The 24905-nt window shown below is 43.7% G+C and overlaps 1 protein-coding gene across 1 annotated transcript in view; it reads left to right on the top strand.

The window, feature by feature from the left end:
* Positions 1 to 14373, top strand: part of mafa (v-maf avian musculoaponeurotic fibrosarcoma oncogene homolog a (paralog a)) — a 120843-nt gene extending 106470 nt beyond the window's left edge. The window contains exon 3 of the mRNA XM_021607498.2: positions 12357 to 14373. The gene's annotated coding sequence lies outside the window, so the exon portion shown is untranslated. The remainder of the gene's footprint in view (positions 1 to 12356) is intronic.
* The last annotated feature ends 10532 nt before the right edge of the window (positions 14374 to 24905 follow it).

The following is a 24905-nucleotide window of genomic DNA, read 5'->3' as shown; positions in this document are numbered from 1 at the left end:
CACACACATACACCCACAAACGCACACACACACAAACACACACACACACACAAATTAGAAAGGCAGTAGCTTACGGGAAATGAAAGATCAGACTGGAGGGTTGAGAATATGAACAGTCACCATCAAAATGATCACAGGAATGAGAACTTGACTCATGGTGACAAAGAGATCACACAGAACTGGCCATGATCACAGTCAAACACACACACATACACCCACTCACTCACACGGAGGGCATGTTAAACAGAGACGTGTCTGTGACCTGTGCTTGTTTCCCTCGGTGGTACCTTGGAGATACCACGGCAACCTCCAGCTCCTAGTAGCACCACGGTAACCGTGACCTTGACGACCGTGGCATCACGTAGCGCTATGCAGCCGAGCGTGTTAAGACATATTATGAATGTTTTATTACAACTGCCCTAACCCAGGCATCCACTCCACTCCCAAGGAGTTACACAGATCCTTTATTTTCCTCTCTCTCTCTCTCTCTCTCTCTCTCTCTCTCTCTCTCTCTCTCATTCTGCTGTTCTCTTTTTCTCTCTCTCGTAGAGAAGCAGTGATGGATCACTCATCCAAAACGAATGATCACGTTTCTATGTGAGCTCTCAATCTTACTTTCTCTTTTCCTCCTCTCTCCACCTCTCTCTTTTCCTCCTCTCTCCACCTCTCTCTTTTCCTCCTCTCTCCACCTCTCTCTTTTATGAGCTTTTCTATTCACCCTTTCTCTCTCCCCTTTCATGTCATATTTGACTTTTGCTTAATTCTCCGACGAGAGGCAAGGGAATAGTATAATAACTTGGGATGTTAAATGGTAAATTGTTTTTTCACAAATTAAATGAAGAAAAAATATGTCAGCAGGAATTTCATCAGAAAACAGCACATATCCTGATATCAGAGATTGTATTATTATCCGTTTGCATCACAGTCACTCAGAATTCAGGTGCTACTTTTTAAGAGCAAGGTTTCTTTTCCCACTCTGACCACAACATGCTTGGAGAATCCTCAGTAAAAGAGAAATCACTGGCCCAGATTTGACTAGCCTGTATGGGGAAATGAGGCGCTGTGTGGAATGGGGTAATTGTTTGCATATGGGTCATTGACTGTGAGACTGGTTTAGCCAATATAATTGACTTATTTCACAACGATACTCATTCTGTGTACTGGCCATGCTAACAACCTATGAGCAATTTCCAAATGATATATTTCAACAGTTTTATTATGTCACGCACAATTTGATTTGAACAAAGTGCCTTTTGAGAAGGTTCCACGGTTCATGTGTTGTGGAGTATTAGAGTTGGACGGCTACTTGACATATTTTAGTTCCCAAATTGAAATGATAAATATTTCCTCCCGGTTCAATTCAGGTGCCGAGTTGCAACCATACTGTAGTATCGGGACATCAACAATAGTATTGTAAGAATGGAAATGAAGATGTCATTTCACAGATATCTTCTCCCATAAACTCCTCATCCTCTAGTCTACAGCCTGATGATGGTCCTGACGTTTGACGGAATTGAATGTTTTCTTTTTGTTAGATCTTTCACTAGGTGAAATCTTTCAGATATGAAGTGCACTTAAGGCCATCTGTTTCTCAATTTTGAGATGTTTTGGTATTTTGGTTAATCAATATTAGTATTTTCAAAAAGTAGTATGATTAGTTTATTATACTACCGTCATCAAAATGTCATGAATTGTAACCACTTTTAAATGGACATACATCCATCATTTCAAAGCTCACTACATTGAATCACAAATGATTTAAAAGCACATTCCATAGAGAATGTTACAAACTGGACTGTATGTAAATGACTTTAAAGAGATGGTGATTGGGACTAAATACAGGTAAATCGTTGGCATTCAGTGTCTAAATTCAGTGTCCTTGTCTTTAACTGCCATTTTCCAAAAGTCAGACTCTTCCCAAATGCCAACAAATCTTTCTCAGCCTCAGAAGCATCTACATTCACCAACTGTTGTATGGTTATACTTAGGCATATTCCCCAGACATACACTGTAACATAGGTCATTGTTGATATGTTGTAAATGTTTTATTCTATATTTACATTATCTTCTGAAAAATGAATTATCCCCAAACAGTCCGGTCCTGTAGTGTCTTAACAAAACCAAACCAAAATATTTATCCCCAAACAGTCCGGTCCTGTAGTGTCTTAACAAAACCAAACCAAAATATTTATCCCCAAACAGTCCGGTCCTGTAGTGTCTTAACAAAACCAAACCAAAATACTTATCCCCAAACAGTCCGGTCCTGTAGTGTCTTAACAAAACCAAACCAAAATATTTATCCCCAAACAGTCCGGTCCTGTAGTGTCTTAACAAAACCAAACCAAAATATTTATCCCCAAACAGTCCGGTCCTGCAGTGTCTTAACAAAACCAAACCAAAATATTTATCCCCAAACAGTCCGGTCCTGTAGTGTCTTAACAAAACCAAACCAAAATATTTAGTCTGGCTTCATCCAGTGTCCAGAAAAAAAGGTATTTGCGTGAGGTGCAAATATGCACATATTTAATTAGATGTTGCCTAATTCGCATATTTTAATACAACATATCATATTTTACATACAAAAAGTAATATTTGTGTCTGATTAAAGTTGACCCTATTAGAGTATGGTGCCTGGCCTTAAACCTATGAATAAGAAAACATGATTCGGCCATTAGTTCATTTTATGCACTTTTGCAACTCATACTGTTCATCTGATGTAGAAACCACAGCAGTTGAAACAAAATGCATGAAATATGCACATAAGGTAGCATTCCTTGCATTCATTCTGATAGTAATCTTTTCCGAATTTAGCAGAATTCCTGCAATTAAAATGTTCAAAATTGAACTTCTTTTAGACTCACTGGACAGTAAAATATTATTATGGTTGGAGAAGTAATCTATACTAGACGTGTACACATCAATATGAGCACATTTCCATTTGTTGATTTGAGCGTGTTTCTGTGTGTGTGTGTGTGTGTGTGTGTGTGTGTGTGTGTGTGTGTGTGTGTGTGTGTGTGTGTGTGTGTGTGTGTGTGCGTGTGTGTTTGCGTGTGCATGTGCATGCGTGCGTGCGTGCTGTGTGCGTTCTTGTGAATCTGTATGTTTATGCATGTGTATGTCTACATCGGTGTGTATGTTTCCGAACAGACACTGGTGAACAACTGTAGATTGTGAAACACCAAGTGGGCGTGCTACACTCTATGATCTATGGTACGGAGCTCATTGTTACTGTGTTCTAAAAATACAGGATCTGATTGGGTAATGTGTGTCTCTGCTCTCTGTGGTCTCGCTAACAGTACATTTAGACTGGCCGACAGAACCACACTTCTCCAGAGTGTTCTACTTTCAAAATATCCCTGAATTAGGGAAGATAAGTCTCATGTAGTTCCCCCTCCCTCACCAAACATATTAGCTGGAAATTTCCACACACCAAATACCGGCTGCTCTGCAAAGGCCGTGCAGAGTTTTTTTTGTGGGTTTATCATTGTAGTAATATAAGATACTGTAATCAAATGCATGCAAGATTATTGCTTGAAACATTAACGTTAAGGTCATTATTGCAGTGCAGATAGATTTTATAAACTGTCAGACCTGCATGTGTTACAGGAGCTAATTGTATGTAGATGTCAATGCATGTGTGTGTGGTTGTGCTTTCTTCTCCAGCCACACACAGGCCCACCTCGCTCTCTTCTACCTCACATAGTGCAAACACATGAGTCACACAGGACAGCGACTCAGGGCCTGGTTCACTGCTCGCTGACTCCAGATCAGTGGAGGGACAGTCCTCTACAGTCTACCATAGCAGGGGCAGAGGGAAACCTGATTGGGCTGTGTATCTGTTTTTTTATGTCTCCAGAAAGGCTTTCAGCACTAGCTTTTATTCTTTCTCCTAATAATCTCAATTTGACTTAATTGTACCTTTCCCTTCTGAGCTTGATATTTTAAAATGGAAAGTTGAGAAGTATCATAACCTTTCAGATGAACAGAGCTGTGTGTCAAACCCCTGCCATTTTGGCTTTGGCTGTGTGCAGTTTCCTTGGTTGTAATGAGCTGTGATATTCAGCTGAGGCAACTCTTATCTCTGGCGGGTTGTAGGTGTTCCTACATAGGCCTCTGGGTCACTCACTCCCCAGCACCTACACCCAGCACTGTGAACACAGCCACTGAACAGAGGCAAGGGAGCGTTACGGCAAAATAAGACTCAGATAAGCAGAAGGTCATCTGGAATTTTCCACGAGTTGAATGCTCTGTTCCGTTAACCTTGTAGGGTGGAAAAGAGCACAGTGTTCTCATCGCAGCCGTACGCCGGCCGCACTTGTCGATTTCTCTTTCATTTTCTCATCTTTCAATTGTGTTTTTCTGCCTCCAGACAACACATCCCAGTAGCCCTTTTCATTCATATCTGAATCAGGGATAGGAACAATGTCACAACAGGAGAAATCATTTTATTGTACACTTTTGCAATTTAATTCATTAACAGTTTTTGTGTAGAATGCATTACCTTTCTGTATTCAAGTAAAAACAAATATGAAGAAAAAAAGGCAGTTCAACTTAAAGACGTATGTAGCTGTGCTAAAACACCAGAATTGTGTGTGCTTGTGTGTGTGTGTGTGTGTGTGTGTGTGTGTGTGTGTGTGTGTGTGTGTGTGTGTGTGTGTGTGTGTGTGTGTGTGTGTGTTTGTAGAGACCGAAAGAAAGAGAGAGAAAGAAGACAGAGAAACAGATGCTCTGTACTTGGTGGCTATCTGCAGTTAAACCACAGGCATTTGCATCGCAGGAAGTGTGACATCCGTGTGCATATGAGAGGGACAGTCCCAAGAGAGAGACAGTCAACAACCCACTTAGATACACATTTTTTAAACACACAAACACCTACACACGTACGTAACAATGGTGTGGACATGATATAACATGATACCACCTCCATGTGGTATCTGGTGAGTTTATAGTGATACAAGGTGGTGAGAAGTAAAAATGGCTTACATGACTGTGCCTAGGGCTGTTACAGTGACCGTATTACCGCCACACCGGCGGTCACAAGTCATGAATTGCTGTCAAATTCCACGTGACCGTTTAGTCACGGTAATTAGGCTTCTCCAAACTCTGATGCTGCTAATGGTCATTAGTAGCCTACCAAACATGCTAACTGCCTGGTACTCAGCACTATATTGTCCCTCTAATCACTCTGACATCAATGCAAATGTATTTGAAAATCTAATAAAACACTTCATGAGAGCCCATGAGTTCATGTTGCGCAACATTTCAATAGGATATGCATTTGCGGGAGAAAACAGAGTGATGGCCTCTACTAAAAATAGGAGGATCAGCTTTCTATAGGCTAGACCTACGATATTTATTTCTCAACTTTCCTAATATTAAGCACATTGCTTATTTTTTTTCTGCCAGTGGTTGTATTCATTTGAGATCTATTGCATCCCACAACTGTCCCAGACTACGTTTGGACCGTTCTTCCAATATCTCCAATATGCACCTTGGAATTGGATAAGGACGCTCGCAGTTGCGTCCCCGATGTGTCTGTCTTCACTTATAGCCTGTGAGAAAGACCCGATCACGTGACGGAGAGCCATATGAGGCGGTTCGTATTGCGCAGCACACTCAGGGAGAAGGGCACAAGGCAGCACTCCCGGCCGCAAACGGCATGGATTTCTTTAGGGTGCAATACGGCCACAAAGAGGATGCCGCCATGAAATTTGAGGATGATCAAGTGCTTGTCAAATTGTGAATGAGAGACTATCAGAGTGTTTTCAGCCTGCGCAAAAAAAAACTAAGTAGAGCTCTTGCCTTTCAAGCAACTTAAAAAAAAAAAACATAATTGGAGACTCATAATGCAGCCTTACAATGTATTGAACATCAAAACATATAGCCCAACATTTGTAGAACAACTAAAGTTACATTAATAACTCTAAATGAAGCATATAGGAGTACTTTCTTTGTTAACCGCTCAACACAGAATAGCCGCATGTGTGCACTCCCTCAAATCGTTTGGAGAAAGTATTTATATTTTATTCAGCTATGTTCAATTGTTTTCTTCATTCTATAAAATAATGCTATGGAATTCTAATCAAATCTTGTTGCTAAATGAACTAGTGTAGCCCACAGCCATTTGGCATAGCCACATCAGGGCCTAATGTAAGGACAACTCAAAGTATGCCATTATTTTCTTCTGAAATAGACTACATTTTCTTCATATCTCACTTCTTTAAACCTGTCTAAAGTAAATAATGGATTTATTCTGAAGGTGTAGACTGTATTACCGTGAAAGCGACAGTTATTTGCATGACAATCACCGGCTGACGAAATTGTGTGACTGCCACAGCCCTAACTGTGCCTCAATATTTCTGGTAAATGTGGCACACTGGACCTGATGCAGACAAATTAATAACACATCCGGTCGAAGGAACATTTAAGTGGTTTCAATTGATTTAGTTTAAATCCTCAGACTGTGACAAAAATGTCCAGTTCATACATCCAGTGTTTTATGTTAGATATGATATCAAACCCATTTTCACCCCCTCCAATAATTATGTATCATTTCTCCAATCTGCTTATTGCAGGATATCCCGGCCACTTGCCATCTTTCACAGATCAAGACTTTATGGACCTTTTTAGATGGAAAATTATCAATACAGGAAGAAACGTCAGCAGAAATGCGTTGACACATTGGCAACGCCGAGCCACTATCCATGCCAGCATCAATAATTTAGCCGCCAGCTCATAACTTATTTTTTTTTAATGCATAATTGAATCTGACCAATGTTTTCTTCAGCCGTTAAAATGTAGAGCAATTTTTAAACAATAAAAGGAGTGCTCCATTGAGTTTTTATTGGCTTCTCTTTCTCTTTTGCATAGCATATGTACAGTAGATATATAGCTCTAGACACTGTAGCAGCCATTCCTACTATAATCTGTGCATCTTAGCCTACAGAGGTGAAAGGGGTTGTATTCATTTACAACTGTTTGCTTTCTCCAGTCCCTTAACTTGCTATAGATGTAGAAAGTTTGGTGAGATAGATAGTCTGTACTTACCTTTTTATAACTGTGGTTGAAAAGGGGAAGAGGGTCTCATTGAGGTGAAGTGTGCGCGTGTGTATATGTGTGTGTTTGTGCGTGAGTGGGTAGGTGTTACTATGTGTGTGCACACCAGTATGTGTGAGAGCGCCTCTGTGTGTTCCTGTGTGTGTCCGCCTCTGTGCACCTGTGTTTGTGTCTGAAAAAGGAGGTGGAGGTGTCACAGTGTTATTTTAGGCCCATTAGTCCTGGGTTTACGTGACTAGGGCTGGAAGTGGGGCCGTGGAGGGCTGACTTAGCTGAGATAGGTTTTGGGTACAGTAGGGGAGGATTGTCTGACCTCACACTGGGTTCTCTCTACTGTAGTCTGGCCTGCTGTGCTCCAGACAGACAGACAGACTGTGTGACAGTGAGCAGCCAGCGCTGCTGAGATGGTTTTATGCACAGTGAAGTGTAATGTGAGCAGAGTTATTCTCAGCTCCTCCGTTTACAGAAGAACAACAAGCGCTGAAGGACGAGTGAGAGAGAGAGCTCACCTTCAAGTGCTCCCTCCCCTCGTCCAGACGCAAGCACAAACGCACAGACTACAGCATACACACAAATACAATATAGCTATGCACACACCTGCACACGATTACACACACACACACACACACACACACACACACACACACACACACACACACACACACACACATTATTACATTTGTTTCAACAATTGATTGAGAGAAAGGTGATGTATGCATTTTATATTCTCATTATAAATAAAATGAGGTCATAGTGGGTGCATTTTATGCTGCATTGTTTTATATGAAGCTGCTAGTATGAGAGAGAGAGAGAGAGAGAGAGAGAGAGAGAGAGAGAGAGAGAGAGAGAGAGAGAGAGAGAGAGAGAGAGAGAGAGAGAGAGAGAGAGTTGAACGGCAAAAGGAATCATTGCTCTCTTGGCCCCGGCAGGCAGTGGCGACCCTGCAACAATTCTCATTTGTTTTGCAATAGAGCTTAATAAATATTGATTTACTATTTTAATTACATGCTAATCTCAAAACACATAGGTGCCAGCTTTATGGCTCTCTCAAGACATAGGGCAAATTTCCTCTTTGCAAATATTTATTAGTGACGTGGTCCAGAGAGGGCTATAAAAGTGAATAGTGATCATTAAACAGACAGTAACTGTCTACAAGTGTCAATATCAGCCATGCCAGTGGACAAGCCAACCAATCAATTGTAATATAATTGCGCTGCCCCTTTAAGAGCTATGTAAATCAAGTAAGGAGATAAAACTGCTCCAAAGTTGTTACTATGGAATAGTTATGATGATTAATAGTGAATATGCTGCATAGGTAGGTTGAAGACATTACATTAGAAATATGTTTTAAAATGATGTACTGAGGAAGTCAGTTCAGCTGTGTAAAATAATTGAGTTTTTGTCTGTCAAATTCCAATAAAATGCTACATTGAATAAGAAAACAATTACTAAAATACAAATATAACAAATTTGAAGTATGAAATACATTTGAACGCAAAGAAACACATGTATTTGTTAGCAATTGTTTCTCTCCTCTCTCTCTCCTTTCTCTCTCTCTGCCTTTCTCATTTTCTCCCTCCTTTCCTAATCCTTCCATCAGTGAGATATATTGAAACTGAGACTGCATTAAGGTGATTAGAAAGCCGAGATATTCAGGGGAAAGCTTGTCTTTTTCAAAGGGGAAAAGCCATGAGTGAGTATGGGTAAACAACCTACTATTAATCTCCTCAGTGTTTTATTTGAACTAAACAAAATGGACATCAAATAGTATAGTATATAGTATTTCTTTTTGGTATTACGCATATGTGAGTTTATTTGCGTGTGTGTGTGATGTGTGTGTGAATATGTGTGTGTTTGGGAATAATCTATGCGCTGTGCAAGGTTTGCAGGGTTTGTTCCTCAGATCAAGGTTACTGGTTTAATTGAGCCTCAACTGGACCCAAAGCTGAAAGAGCAGAGAGAGCTGCATCGATTAGCTATGAAATGGTTCCAATATGGCCGCTCGATCAGGCTTCGCAAGCAGCTCCCTCAGGACTTTGATTTCTCCGTCAAACAACAATCCTGGACCCTGGCCTTCAAAGAGAAACGCCATCTTTGTTGTTGTTTTCCCCAATGTTTGAGCGATGTCACCCGGGTCGATGTAATCCTTGTCCATAAAGACTCTCCCACACCGGAATAGCCACAGAAACAGCTCCAGCTGGCCCTCTCCACGGCAACGGCCAATACTGGTCATTCCCCCATGGTGACGGATTTGCATTGTGCTCCTAAAGAGGCCTGTGCAACACATTGACAACATTTAATTCTGTAACGCAGCTCACATTCTACCAAGGGGCTTCAGCAGCACATCATTACATTCTGCAGCTTTCCCTATCTCCTTATCTGAGTGTTGACCAGGACCACTCTGTCAACAGTATCTATGACAGGACCTGGTGCAGCTTAGCATAGCGTCAGAGGAGTGGTGCTAGCGAGAGGCTAACCGTCTAACCGTTTCTGCTAATTGCCTCATTAATGATTCGCCGGTGTGAGCCTGCTCTAGCACTTCGTTGTGGGGAGCAAATTGTTCTGATTGGTTTGCCTCTGTCAATTATTGATGAGGCAAGCGACCTAAAGTGCTAACACCTGGCTTTGGTGCTGCGGAGTGGCCCACCGTTCCCATCACTGGGTAGCTGTATTGTTCACACTGCTAGAGAATTGTGGTGCTCCCAAACGCAGCTTACCTCTTAGCCAGGGGTGTATTCAGGACTGTGTTGGTTCTCTCAGAGTGGATAAGTGTAGCCCTGGGGCAGTGACTGATCTCTAGTTGTATGGATACAGCACAGTGAGGTTACTGGATGGGGACTTTACTGGGTGATTCCGCACAAAACTAGAACAGAAAAATACTTTATTTAGGAGGCCTGGGTCAGCCCAGAATGCCACAAGTGTTCCAACTTCAATTCATTATTGATCAATTATGCTTTAAGAAACAAATGTGATACATGTAATACCTCCTCCAAATGACCTTTCTATGGGTCCTGTTTATTCTAGTTTTGTGAGGAATCACCTTTCTGTACTGGGACAAAGCAGTAGTTGTTTTTTCTGAATCTGGTATGTAAGCAGTACACACTGCATCCTCACAGGGAAGGGCACGTGTGTGTGCTGCCCTGAACCACCTGCGTATGTTGGGCCTCAGCCGGAGAAAGAGAGGCTTTGTTTGTGAACCAGTGACTCACCTGGGACATACTGATATGGTAGTACACATTGAGACCTTACTCTCTCTTGTTTTCATGTAGGAAATTATGCCTGACCATTTTGGAAAATGTAAAGACATGATAATGAAAGTAAATGGGAGGCAGGCAGTGATAATTATTACCACATGAGATTAAAGCTAAATTATAAACTGGGTGGTTTGAGCCCTGAATGCTTATTGGCTGACAGCCGTGGCATATCAGACCATATAACACTGGTATGACAAAAATGTATTTTTACTGCTCTAATTCCGTTGGTAAACAGTTTATAAAAGCAATAAGGCACCTTGTGGGTTTGTGATATACTGTATGGTCAATATGCCACAGCTAAGGGCTGTGTCCAGGCACTCCGCGTTGCGTCGAGTGTAAGAACAGGCCATATACCACACCCCCTCGGGCTTTATTGCTTAAATATCACACATGGTATACAGGACCCACATCATTATAGGTTATTATAATGAGAGCAGGGATTTTATGATCCTAGGATTTTAGAGTTGTTTCGAATAGCTGTGTGTGTGTGTGTGTGTGTGTGTGTGTGTGTGTGTGTGTGTGTGTGTGTGTGTGTGTGTGTGTGTGACTTCTAATAATTATCCTCAGTGTACTGTTCTCCTGTCCTTACATTAGGGTCAGTACATGGAGCTCCAGCGCCAGGTAGCTGTTGTTCTCTGTCTAATGGCCCACCCACACACCCACACACAGCCCGTATTAATCATCCCTCTACTCTACCTGGGGGGTAGGAAACCTTTCAAGCGTTTTTCAGCAAAATATCAACCCAAAACACCCTCTCACAGTGGCATGACTGCCTGGCTTTAGAGAGTAAACACAGGCTAGATAAAGGAACTGATGTGTCAGTTATTGATGTGTAGTGCTCCTTCACTGTGGGCCTGTGTGTAATCCCTTTGTTGTTGGTCATGTTGTTATGCACTGAGAGTAGAAAACATTTAGAACACCTGCTCTTTCCATGACTCAGACTGACCAGATGAATCCAGGTGAAAGCTATGACCCCTTATTAATGCCACTTGTTAAATCCACTTCAATCAGTGTAGATGAAGGTGAGGAGACAGGTTAAAGAATGATTTTTAAGCCTTGAGACAATTGAGACATGGATTGTGTGCCATTCTGAGGGTTAAATGGGCATGATTTAAGTGCATTTAAAGGTGGTATGGTAGTGGGTGCCAGGCACATCGGTTTCTGTGAAGAACTACAACGCTGCTAGAATTTTCACTCTCAACAGTTTCCCGAGTAAATCAAGAATGGTCCACAACTGTGGGAAGCATTGGAGTCAACATGGGCCAGGATCCCTGTGGAAAGCTATTGACTCCTTGTAGAGTCTATGCCTCGACGAATTGATAGGTTTTCTAAATGTTTGGAATACTCTAGTGTTTTTTTTGTATTGTAATAATGGCTCACGGATATCAGAACAGACCAAATAGATACTGTAGGATGCATTCTAGAGATTAACATATCATAAAACTATAAACTTCACGAGTATTATTCTAAAGACTCAAACCCAGAGAGTGATCTTTGACTGAGGGGTTGTGTTTAATCCAGAGGTTAGACTCATCCATGCTGCTAGTGAGCGGCCTCTGTAGCCATCTCTGTCTCTCTGGCCTTAATTGAAGCTGATGAAGGAGTCACCCCCCATGCAGCCGCCGCTGTCGCTCAGAATCTCAGCGTCGATGCAGTCAGACCGTACACACTCACAGGGTGGTCACCGGCCCTTTGTTTTTACACAGGCACCAGGGAGGGCACCACCGTCCCAAATAACAGTGAGTCAACCTGTGTCATGGCTGTGACACGGTGGGCCCAGTGTCTGTGGAGGTTATGGTGGGGTCCCTTCGTTGCGGGCCTCTCGCTCTTTCACTAACAGTCATGGTGTGTGTCTGTGTGTGTGTGTGGGGGGGGGGGGGTGGGGGGAGCACAAAAGAGACACACAGATGGGTGGTCTGACTCATACACATTTAATGATCTCTACTGTTTCTCTCTCTTTCCTTCTCCCTCTCTCTCACTCTCGCTTTCCTTCTCCATCTCTCGCTCTCTCTCGCTCTCTCTATTGTTCTCTCTCCATGTCTGCAGATAACCTGGCGACTGAACGCTGATGACTTAAGAGTGACTGACCAATGGCATGAGGAACCCCACAAAGCACAACAACATTTAAAGATGACTTCACTGGAGAAGAAGAAAAGAGCCCTAAAAACCTTGTAGAGAAATGCTTCAGAGCCTCTTCCTACTCCCACTTCCATCTCCACTATTTTACCTCCAGCTTTTTTGTAAGAAAACAAAAACAAACAAAACACTGACTCAAATGATGAATCAAGATGATTGACAACATCAGAAGAATATTATGGGAGAAACCATTTCCTTTGTAGGGGGGGGGGGGGGGACAAACCTTTGATGCATGTTACTCTAAGTAGTTCACCTAAAACCTTTTTCCCCCAAGTGGGATCCTCCACTAAGAAGACTCGTCCAAGTCCAGCGTTCCTGATTTAGGATAAAATACCCAAGCCACCCACCTCCTCCCTCTGAAATCCCTTACTCTATCTTCCCTATCAGAGGTCATTGTAACTACCATTGACAATATGTTCCTCGTTTTAGAGAACTTACTTCCTGTATCATTTTGGAGTTAGTTGGACTGTAAGACTACTATAGTGTATACTATTTGCATAATGAACCAGTCTTCCTCTCCAATGGACATGAGTGATGTACTATAGCATGGATCTGACTTTACTGTATTCCTCAGTATGCTTGTAGATCACAAAACTCATAATTGTGGATAGTACAACGATTACACCTTTTTAATGCTAGATTCCTATCTTTACCAGGCAGTATTAACTTACTGTATACCAAGTAGGGCATTTTGTTGACCTGTACATTTGACTAAATGCATAGAAATGCAAGTAATAGCTCATTGTATTATTTGAATACCTGCAGACATATTAGGGAAACATTTCTGTCTATAAAGACAATGGGACTGTGACTAAGTCATATAGTGTCGAGTATATTATGAAGGTATAACCAAGAATAAAGTATTAGAGAGTAAACATACTATAGTATCCTCAGCAGGGGCCCCGATGCATCTATGTCATGTGTCTACCTGAGATCCGTGGGCAGCCGATCTTGTATTTGGTTTGTTTCTTTGTTGTTTCCTCATCCCTTTTGAATGGCTTGTATCAATGGCCCCTCTGGGCTCTGTACTGTGGTCTCTCTCATGGACCTCTCATAGGGCAACACATGTCCTCAGGTGTCTCTATCTCTCTCTCCCACATCACCTGGCATGATTTACCCATGTGCTCCTCTGTACGACCAACAAGGGGAACGGAACATCACAGTAGGATTTCAAGGTTGCAGAAACCATATTGACTTTTGACCTATCTCAAACTATCTACTGAAGACATAACAACAACCAGACAAACTACAGCTGGTGGTGCAAGAGAGGATACTGTGCATGGAACGCAACGCACGCAAGATAACCTGAAAGCATCTTCATCCTCTTGCATCCTCTACCTGTCTATGTGCAAACCTGATACCTAAACAGCCCCTCGCCTGCTCCCACAATCCTCTCTGCTCCTCCTCTCGCCCATCCCAGAGACTCGTGAGGAGAGCGCCAGTCGATCTGTTTATAAACGTTACGGATGGACGCTCATCGTGACGGTTAAAAACAAACAAACACATACACACGCACATACACCCACCCACACACACATAAACACTCTCAAAGGGAGACAAGTGGAATACAGTGGAGTATGTATGTATATTCTGTATGTATAGAACCCTCAGCTGTAAGTAGTACATGTTGACATGTAGATGAAAACATGCATTGTGATCATAATACCTACCATAGACAGGCTGGTGGCCGTTGATTCAGACAGAGGAAGAGACACTCTCTCTAAGCCAATGGAAGCACTCTATCCTATGTTTTCAGGGTACATACTCTAAGTTTCCTTAATGACAGAAAACATTATGTGATGGAAATACTGTTCCTTTTAAAAAGGACCTCCTAAGCAAAACCACCGAGCTGAATGGGTTTTAAGCACTTTGAAGGGATGCATAACCCCCCTTTGATGTCAGAAAGAACCTGGCCAGAGTGAGAGAGCAGGGGGTGTGGAGGGTGTAGGGGGCGAGGGGGGGGAGGGAGTGCAAACTGGGACGCTCCAATTAAGTGGCAGTGCACAAAGTGGCGTGGGGCGCCCTGCCAGGAACTGTCTATTCATCCCATGTCAAAGGGATTTACACATCTCAATGAGTCAACAGCATTGCCAGGGCCTAGCAGCATGGGGAACAAGGGACGAGAGGAATACAGGAGAAGAAGAGTGCAGAGGAAGTGAGAGATAAAGGCAGAGATGTAGATCGACAGAGAGGAGAGAGAAGGGCAGAAATGTAGATTGACAGAGAGGAGAGAGAACAGCAGGGATGTAGAGTGACAGAGAGGAGAGAGAAGATGAGACAACAAGCAAACAATGTGACAATGTTGAAGTTAAAACACATTTAGAAATGTAGGGCAGCATTTCAGACAAAACCAACATTCTCTCAGCTAGACCTGGCCAGAGAAAATCTGCTCTTCTCTCAGGTCACCTCCACAACTCCTCTCCTACCCTTCAGCCAAAGAGTTCACTGACCCCTCCACCCCAGCTAGTGCCACTTCCCCACAGCCCTGTGACCTCACATCCTATCTGGGGTTGACTCTGTGTTAATGAACAATAGCTCTAAGCTCAACCAGATGTTCAGGCTAGCCGTTAAATACCTGTTGCTCTTCCACCCCAGTGATTCCTTTATCCTTCCCCAGTGCAGCTGCACTCTCCCTGGGCTGGGCTCCAAGTGCTTCAGCCCCTCTATGGAGTGGACCTCCACACAACCTGACTCTGTTCTGCTCTGCTGTCATCATCTAACAATAGCAGTGCTCACTGACTGATGAATCATGGCTTTAAAATAGGGATTGATGAGGATTCATGAGGATTCATGGGCTTCGGTGATGACAGGTCTGATGACAGGGGTGTTGATGGTATGGCAGAGACATCATAATGAAGCAACTATTTGTGTTTACATTGGCTTATATTGTATGTTTCATAAAATTATACACAGACCAATCAATGCAAGTGAATCATGTACAGTGGCTCTCCAGTGTAAAGCATTACCAAACCCAAAGCAATATTTAACAGTGGATTAATCAATGGGAAGACATCAGGGATGGAGAGGGATGGACATAGACTCTGACCAGGGACAGTTAAGGAAGAGTTGGTCCCATTAGGAAAGTATAGTAGAGATAGAAACCAGTTCAATGTGTGTGTGTGTGTGTGTGTGTGTGTGTGTGTGTGTGTGTGTGTGTGTGTGTGTGTGTGTGTGTGTGTGTGTGTGTGTGTGTGTGTGTGTGTGTGTGTGTGTGTGTGTGTGTGTGTGTGTGTGTGTGTGTGTGTGTGTGCCTGCTTGGTGGGGAAGCAGTAGTAGTAAAAGGCGTTTGATGTGTGTATTAGCTCCCATCCTTGCGGTCAGCGCGCAACACAAACACAACATCAAAAGGAGGATGGGAGCGGCGCTGCTACCTGGCTCTGTGGAGATAAGTTAATGCAGATCTATTAGGCAGAAGCATATTAAAGGATGAAGATGTCAGTCACACACACGGCAGGAGACATCACATTGAGCTACTGTTGATGTCCTCCCGAGTTTGAAGCTTTCTGTTTTCGCCCATATGAAGCAAAACCATTTTTCTGAGGAGTTAAAGAGGGTATACGTGACAGAGACAGTTGTGATCCCCCCTCGCCTGTTTGAAGAACACGGTTAGTGTGTCTTTCAATGAGATAAACTTGCAGACTGCACACCTGCCGTTTCATCAGAGTATGACCCTGACCATGACATTTCCCAGAAGCCTCAGTGTTACTCACAGGTTTCTGTAGATGCTCACACAGACACACACGCATACACACATGCCCTTATACACAAACACTTACACCCCCCGCACACACACACACACACGCAGACACTCGTACACACACTCAGACTAATCTAAACAACCGGACTGTATGTAAACAGATCTGCAAAATAATGGATTGTTCAGTGTTCAAACAATAAGCTGTTAGCATATTCACAGGTCAAAGTTATATTATCCAGAGTGCCACGCTGGGGGTATATTAACATGAGGGATATTTGGCAGAATGGAGGGAGGGGGGATAGAGTGCTGTCCTAATTCAGATTTACCCCCTATTGGGCACCCCTTACCTCTTTCTTTATTTCTTTCTCTCTTCCACTCCAATACATACACAGACCCTCCATTTAATCAGGCTCACCCCTCCCCCTCTTACTTTATTTTCTCTCTCTTCTCACTGCTCATTCCTACTTTCATGTCTTCTGTCTCAATCCCCTTCCTCCTCTCTTTCCTCTCCCTCCTCCTTCTATCTATCACCTTTCCCATTTTCTTTCCTCTTTTCGCTTCACCTCTCCTTTTCTCCTCTTTTTCTGCCCTTTCCTCTTTTCTCCCTTTCTCCCCTATCCCAGACGGAGGCAAGCTATTGAGGTGAAGCACTCCATCAATCTCCCTGGTGAAAGAGAGAGAGAGAGAGAGAGAGAGAGAGAGAGAGAGAGAGAGAGAGAGAGAGAGAGAGGTGAAACGGACCCAGAATCTTGTTTTTGGATTAAGCAAATAGAGGAGTGGGTAATATAGGGCCATCAGGCTGCTTGGTGGGTAATTTGTCAGCCCTTCGCACGTCCACACAAACAAGAGACAAAAGGAGAGGGAAAGTCAATTGCCACTGTCAGTGGAGAGGGGGAGAACGAGAAAGATAGTGGGAGGGAGCCATATCCACTTTCATTAGAAGCCTATGTATCCTGTAGCATGTGTTCTGTAGTGACTACCATGGCTTATGCATGTGTCAAGTCACATCCACAAACAAACCACTGGTCCCAGTGTTGTGTCTGTTAGGATAAATACTCTGTACATTATTTTCTTTGGCCTCGTGGCTTAACAACTTAGCTGGCCTGTATTTGTTTTATCACCTAGCTCTTTCTCTTGCCTGGTTAATAAGTACATGCCTCTCTGGCTATACAGTTCATTAGTGTGATGGCTAGCTGGCTAATGTGTGTGTAGGGTAGGCTCCTGTCCCATTGGAGCACGTGTACATTGGGGAGGTGTGGCAGAGCAAACAGTGGGGAAGGACAGAGAAGAGGAAAACAGCTTATAAGAGAGATAATTTGACTGGTCATTTAGCTAATGGCAGTGATGTAATAGTGAAGCCGGTGCCTCCTGTGATTCTGTGGACTCTAGGGGCGTAGTGGTGTGTAGTGGTGTGTTAGAGCAGACGGTCACATAGAGGGACTGTAGAGAGACCTTCCAGTGTTGTGACTGGACATAACACACACACATGCTCACGGTCCAACGCATGTCTGTATCTGTGTGTCATTTTTGGGTTGGCTCTGTGATGATTAGGCTTGACCTGAGACCTGAGACTGACCTTTGGCCTGAGGCCGGACAAGGTATTGGCAGTGAGGTCACAGGATTACTGTAGAGACCCTCCCCTCTTTTAAGCCAGACCCCCGTCTGCCTCTGCTGCTGTCCCAGGTCAAATCAACCTCATAATGCTGTACCACAGTGGCAGGGACGATGAGACTACCATGCTGCTGTAATGACATCAGAACAGAGTGGTGGAGCCTGGCTTAGGCTACTGAGATAATGAACAGAGGGTTTAATATGGTGATAAAGCTGCCATACCCCAGCCTGACCAACTGATTGGATTGGGCTCAAGGGGGCCCACTAGCCTCACATCAACCCCCTTGACCCCTCACCGAGCTGGGATCGGTGAGAAGATTTGGGGGTCTGGATAGATTCGGATTAGCCAAATGGTCCTGACGTGATGTAATTGCCAAGGGACTGACCCCTGTGTAACACCATAACCAGAACAATGCTGAATCTTCAGCATCTTCCCTAGTTAAAGTTCAATAAAAATAAATACAAATCTGATTGGCTTATAAGGAGGATTTTGTTCCTGATTTCCCAGTAAGGTTCAGCTAGGGTGACACGGATATGTCATGTGAGGCATCATATTTAGCTATTAGCTAAATCTGGTCTGACACATGTTTTCTCAGTGCTTTGAGACTTATGTTTTTGTTGTGTATTGTCCCTGCCAAATAAACTTCATAAATAAGTAAATAAAACATTTAAAAAGGTTGTCGGTAAATGCATAAAATTCCAAACCTGGCTGAGGTTGTTATAGGGGAGGGAACTTCTAGAAAACCTGAGTTCCCGCTCGAGAAATAAATAAATTGTGGAATAATAAATCGCCCAGAGACAATGGACAGGTGGCATTTCAGGCTGCGCTGTTTAGTCGTGCAGTCTGCTTTCTGACAGCTTGATTTAGGCACCTGCAGCTGAGCCAGAATAATTGAGAGAGAAACAGAGAGAGAGAGACAGAGAAAGAGACAGAGACAAACAGAGAGACCGAGAGAGACAGAGAAAGAGAGAGACAGAGAAACATAGAGACAGAGAGAGACAAAGAGAAACAGAGAAACAGAGAGACAGAGGTAGAAGGAAAAAGAAAACCAAGACACACACAATATTTATTCCATCTTCAATTCTCAGGCCTGAACTGCACTGATTGCAGAGGATACCATTCTACCACTCAAATGGCTGCACCCAGATCAGTTCAATGAGGTGGAATAAGGAGCTCTGCCCATTCTACGTCACTGTGAGTCGTGATGCCCATCTGACTCAGGGTCAGGTACATAGAGTGGTCACAGAAGGGATTGAGTCACCCCTCCACCGTGCCTGGCCCTTTCTGAGTCATATAGGGCTTATTGGGGGCAAGTGGATTAGGGTGCAGAGGGGGGGAGTTTTGGGGGAACTTTGGTGGGGAGAAGGGGGGTTGGCATATTTTTTATTTTACCTTTATTTAACTAGGCAAGTCAGTTAAGAACAACTTCTTATTTTCAATGACGGCCTAGGAACAGTGGGTTAACTGCCTTGTTCAGGGGCAGAACGACAGATTTGTACCTTGACAGCTCGGGGGTCTGAACTTGCAACCTTCCAGTTACTAGTCCAACGCTCTAACCTCTAAGCTACCCTGCCGCATAGGGTGTTCCCCGCTGAGAGATGGGTGTAATCCCTCTGTATTAAAGCAGTGAAACCTTGTCAGGGTCCAGAAAATTCTCCCCAAAACCATCCCCTTCACCCCTACCTCTTTTCATGCCCCCAGCATACAGAGAGTTAGAGCAACAAGGTGGGACAACCATACGCTTTCACTAGGTTTCCTAAAACAGAGTGCCCCCAAACTCAATCAACATGTATCATTAAATTCCCACAAATAAATAGTTGTGATAAAATCTTTATTACCAATTGGCTACATACAATGAAGTTCAATACACCAATATTCACAATAAAACATTTTTATTTTAGATTGGCCTCTATTTAGTGTTAGGGGTAATATTTTGCTGTGGTTATGTCCCTCCTAATCTCGAGGTCAAGCAGTGATTATTTTTTACCCAATCTGTTTTAAAAGTATTGCCGTTAGAGGACAATTAAACATTTACAGCTCCTGGTCTAAAGCTGGTTTAAAGCCTGTTTCAATAAGCCCCACCTCCTCTCGCTCGCCCAGGTTAATTTGCTCTTCCCCCTCATTTCAATTTCACTGTAGTAAACGTCTTCCTTATTCCCCATGAGGGCTTCCATGGTGAGGTTTTGATTGTCCAAGGGGGTGGGCTGTGGTGTTGGCTGTGGTGGAATCGTCAAAGGGGTCGTCAAAGCCTCGGCAATGCTTGCCGGAGTCTTATTGCCGTGGCAATCAGCCCCCTGCTACTTGGCCTGGGTGACCCCAGTCAGAGATAATCTTTATGGGATGGCCCATTAACATGCTGGGCAGGCCACCTCCCTCGTTTATCAAAGCCGCTGCTGTGAAATCAACTGTTTATGGACCCCTAGTGAGAGGATAGCGCTGCTGATTGCCTATATTAGGGCCTGGCTTGTAAATGAGGCGCCCATAGACAAGGAACCTTCAGTAGACTAGAGATACATATAAATTATATGCTGGTGTTATTCTCACTAACTGAGCAATATATTTAATGACTACTGCAATAGCCACAAGAGGGTTGGCATTGCAACCACCAAACCTGAAAACTCTGGGGGAGGGTGTATGTGTTCATCCACGTCTTCCATGTCCAGCATGAACATACAACAATCAAACAACACCTACATGACGTTACACGTTCAAATACATATGTGTCTAAGTATGGCTATATAAATGTCGACTCCCATGATGCTGTATCTAAACAACTCAATAGTCTTCCTTTCTTTCTACCCTGTCAAAGCTTCCTATGGTCCTGTGGATGTCATGTTGTTCTGTGGCTGTTTTGTGGGGATGGACATGTTAGCCACGTTAGCCGTGGAGTAGCGTAGCCTCATGTTAGGGAGGTGAGGCTGCTGTGGCATGGTCCGCTTAAAGCCTGATCACTGGTGAAGGCCTTGTCAATGTGTCTTCCATGATGGATGGTGATGGCCCACCGCGTCTTTGTACACAACAGGGGGCCCAAGTGTTTGTCGCCTGAGAGATAGAGGGAGGGAGGGAGACAGGGAGGGAGGGAGGGTGCGGGCGAGACTCAGCTTAATGTCCTTCACCAGTGCTGTGCATGTTCTCCCAACTCTGTGCTATTTGCTTTTCCCTTCACGGCACGGTTAACACCGTAAATTAACCTTTCCAATCACTCTGTGCTCAGAGTTTGGTGCACAACACAGACAGAGACAGAGAGGGAGCGAGAGAGAGACAGAGAGTGAGAAAGACACAGTGTTACGCAATGCACTGACTTAGAACATTCTCTTTTATGTGCATGTCCTGTGTACTCTGCAATATGTCCGTATCAAGCTGCTTTCTCTTCACCATTCTGGAGATGTAAATGAAACACATGAAAGACGATGTGCTGCAGAACCCCCCCCCTCCTTGTAGCCCATGTCTGTAAATAGAATGTAAATACCAAACAGCTATGCATGCTGATATACTAGCAAGTCGTTCAGGTACTTTTGTAATCCAAGATTCTCATTTGGCATGTACTGAAGAAGAAGAAGAAATCCAACAAGAAAATGAAATAAAAAATAAACTATAAAAATGGATACAGTTTGTTAAACAACTTCAATAACTGGGGGATATATGTCTTTGCTGTTAATGTTTTCTTACTGATACTTTAAATGCGATAGCCTGCCATTATTAACAGTGCTCTGCTCATGTTACTTGTTACCTGTTATTATGTTCGTAAAGATAGGGTTGAGGTAATGTAGGCCATGAACCTCCCGCAGGTTAGTGGATTGTCTAGGTCGGGGTATGATCGGAGAGCGAGAGGAGAGGTGGAGACAAGCTCTGACTCATACATATCATAGATTATTTCAATGCCATTGCACGTTCGTATATATACTTTAAAATGAATTATTACATATCCTTAGTCGCTAATTCAGCCAATTAAATGCCATGGCCAAACGGTTTCGCTTGAAAGCTGTTAGTTGAGTCGGCAGCATCTGAGAGCCAGATTGAGCTGCTTGTTTGATTTATTTAACCAAAAGGAAAATTCACCAGCTTCAAAGAGTGGGCCGCTTTTTAAAAGGTACACATATGTTTCTAACACGACAACACAACATAATACTACAACAAAGCTCAGAAGAAGCTTGGTAGAGAACAACTTTGTAATGTTGATTCACTTCACTTATAAATTGAGGTTGTAATTAATTAGTTACAAATTACTTGCAAGGAGAATGAGTCATTTAAAACTTGGACTGGACGAGTCCTGTTTTTCCAGTATGGTCTTTGCAATGCGTGGGTATATTGAGAAACAAGCAATGATTATTAAAAATTCAAATTTGCCTCGGCCCTAGCGACTGAAACGTTCTGAGAGGATGAGAAAGGAGGAAGGTTGGTTGGATGAGAATGTTTTTGTTTTCTAAGAGTGTTTATTTTCCACCATGTTAGAATCTGAATCCCATGGCACTCATGGTAGATGGACGTGTCTAATTTTTAACCTGTGCTAAAGATATTTTAAATTTAATAAATAATCGTTGTAACAAGACTGCTGTCTGTGTCATAGTGTGTGTGATGGTCTATACTTATGCCAGACTGTGTGTGTGTAGTGTGACTTTAATAATATTATTCCTCAGTGTACTGTGCTCCTGTCCTTACAGTAGGGTCAGTAGATGGAGTGTGTGTGTGTGTGTGTGTGTGTGTGTGTGTGTGTGTGTGTGTGTGTGTGTGTGTGTGTGTGTGTACGTGTCTTTCAGAGTGTGTTTATATCTGCGTCAGCGTGTCTGCATATGTACTGTATGTACCCCTGAGTGCGTACGTGAATGTGTGCATGTGTATGTGTGAGTAGGTGCCATGGTGACGGCCCATCAGGACTAGATAAACATGGACGTCAGGCTCTTTCAGGCCATCCTCCATTCAAGCGAGCCACTCAACCAGGCAGGATGGGATTTGATACAGATGGGATTTGATACAGAAATAGCCAAAAGGCCCTCAACCCTCCACTCTGGGCTAATGCTCCTTCCCCAAGGACCTGATAGTACCCTCAACCCTCCACTCTGGACTAATGCTCCTTCCCCAGGGACCTGATAGTACCCTCAACCCTCTACTCTGGACTAATGCTCCTTCACCAGGGACCTGAGAGGACCCTCAAACCTCCACTCGGGACAAATGCTCCTTCACCAGGGACCTGAAAGGACCCTCAACCCTCCACTCTGGGCTAATGCTCTGTGACCAGGAACCTGAGAGGACCTTCAACACATTCTGGACTAATGTTCGGTCCCCGGACAATAAAGTGTACAAGCTCAGGGCGAGGATCTCCTTCCAGAAAGACATCGGGGACTGTAACATACTCTGTTTCACGGAATCATGGCTTTCTCTGTATATACTGTCCCCATCCATACAGCCAGCTGGGTTCTCAATACATCACACGGACAAGAAGAAAGAACTCTCCGGGAAAATGAAAGGTGCTGTATGTTTCATGATTAACTACTCATGGTGTGACTCAAGTCATTTTTCTACCCCGATCTGGAATACCTCACTATCAAATGCCAACTGCGTTACCACCCAAGAGAATTGTCTTCTGTCATCGTCGCGGCCGTGTATATTCCCCCTTAAACAGACACTGCAACAGCGAGCTACACTGGACTTTGTTCAAACTGGAATCCGCATATCCTGAGGCCGCATTTATTGTAGCTGGGGACTTAAATAAAGCAAATCTGAGGAAAACTCTACTGAAGTTTTATCAACAAATCACTTACACTATTCACTCTTCAAAAATGTGGGATCATTGCTGCTCCTCTCTTCCTATTGGCAGACACTTAAACAGGAAGTACCCTTGGTCTAGACTGTTCAACGTTGGTCTGACCAATTGGAATCTATGCTTCAAGATTGTCTTGATCACATTAAGGGTAGACTCAAAGAATAACATTGATGTATACACTGACTCAGTGACCCACTGAGTTTATCAGGAAGTGCATAGGGGATGTTGTTCCCACTTAGAACCTATCCAAACCCCCAAAAAACATGGATAGATGGCAGCATTCGCGTAAAACTGAAAGTGCGAACCATTGCCATGATAAGGCAACTGGGAACATGGACGAGTACAAACAGTCCAGCTATGCCCTCTTGTAAGGCAATCAAACAGGTAAAACATCAAAACAGAGACAAAGTGGTCGCAATTCAACAACTTAGACACAAGACGTATGTGGCAGGGACTCCAGACAATCACTGATTATAAAGGGAAAACCAGCCACGTCGCGGACACCGTTGCCTTGCTCCCGGACAAGCTAAACACCTTCTTCGCCCACAGTGTCATCACCGCGGGCAACCACCGCTCACGTAGACTCTGACCTCTCATTCTCCGTGACCGACGTGAGTAAGACGTTTAAGCGTGTTAACCCTCGCAAGGCTGTCGGCCCAGATGGTATCTCAAGCCATGGCCTCAGAGCATGAGCTGACCAGCTTGCTGTAGTGTTTATAGACATATTCAATCTCTCCCTATCCCAGTCTGTTGTCCCCAATTGCTTCAAGATGTCTACCATTGTTCCTGTACCCAAGAAAGCGAAGGTAACGGATCTAAATGACTATTGCCCCAAAGCACCCACTTCTGTCATGAAATGCTTTGAGAGGCTAGTTTCGGATCACATCATCTCCACTTTACCCGACACCCTAGACCCACTACAATGTGCATACCACCAAGAAAGATCCATGGATGATGCAATCACCATCTCACTGCACACTGCCCTATCCGATCTGAAAAAGAGGAATACCTATGTAAGAATGCTGTTCATCGACTACAGCTCAGCCTTCAACAACATAGTGCCCTCTAAGCTCGGGGCCCTGGGTCTGATCCCCTTTGCAACTGGATCCTGGACTTCCTGACAGGCCGACCCCAGTTGGTGAAGGTAGGCAAACAACACCTCCGCTACACTGATCCTCAACACGGGGGCCCCACAAGGGTGTGTTCTCAGCCCCCTTCTGTTCTCCTTGTTCACCCATGACTGTGTGGACATGCACGTCTCCAACTCATTCATCAAGTTTGCAGACAGTACTACAGTGGTAGATCACCAACACAATGAGACAGCCTTCAGGGAGGAGGTGAGGGCCCTTGCGGAGTGGTGTCAGGAAAATAACCTCTCCCTCAAGGTGA

The sequence above is a fragment of the Oncorhynchus mykiss genome, chromosome 6 (assembly GCF_013265735.2).
Source record: "Oncorhynchus mykiss isolate Arlee chromosome 6, USDA_OmykA_1.1, whole genome shotgun sequence".
In the NCBI taxonomy this organism is placed as follows: domain Eukaryota; kingdom Metazoa; phylum Chordata; class Actinopteri; order Salmoniformes; family Salmonidae; genus Oncorhynchus; species Oncorhynchus mykiss.
Note: the sequence above shows the minus strand (reverse complement) of the source record. Positions and strands in the feature narration are given on the sequence as shown.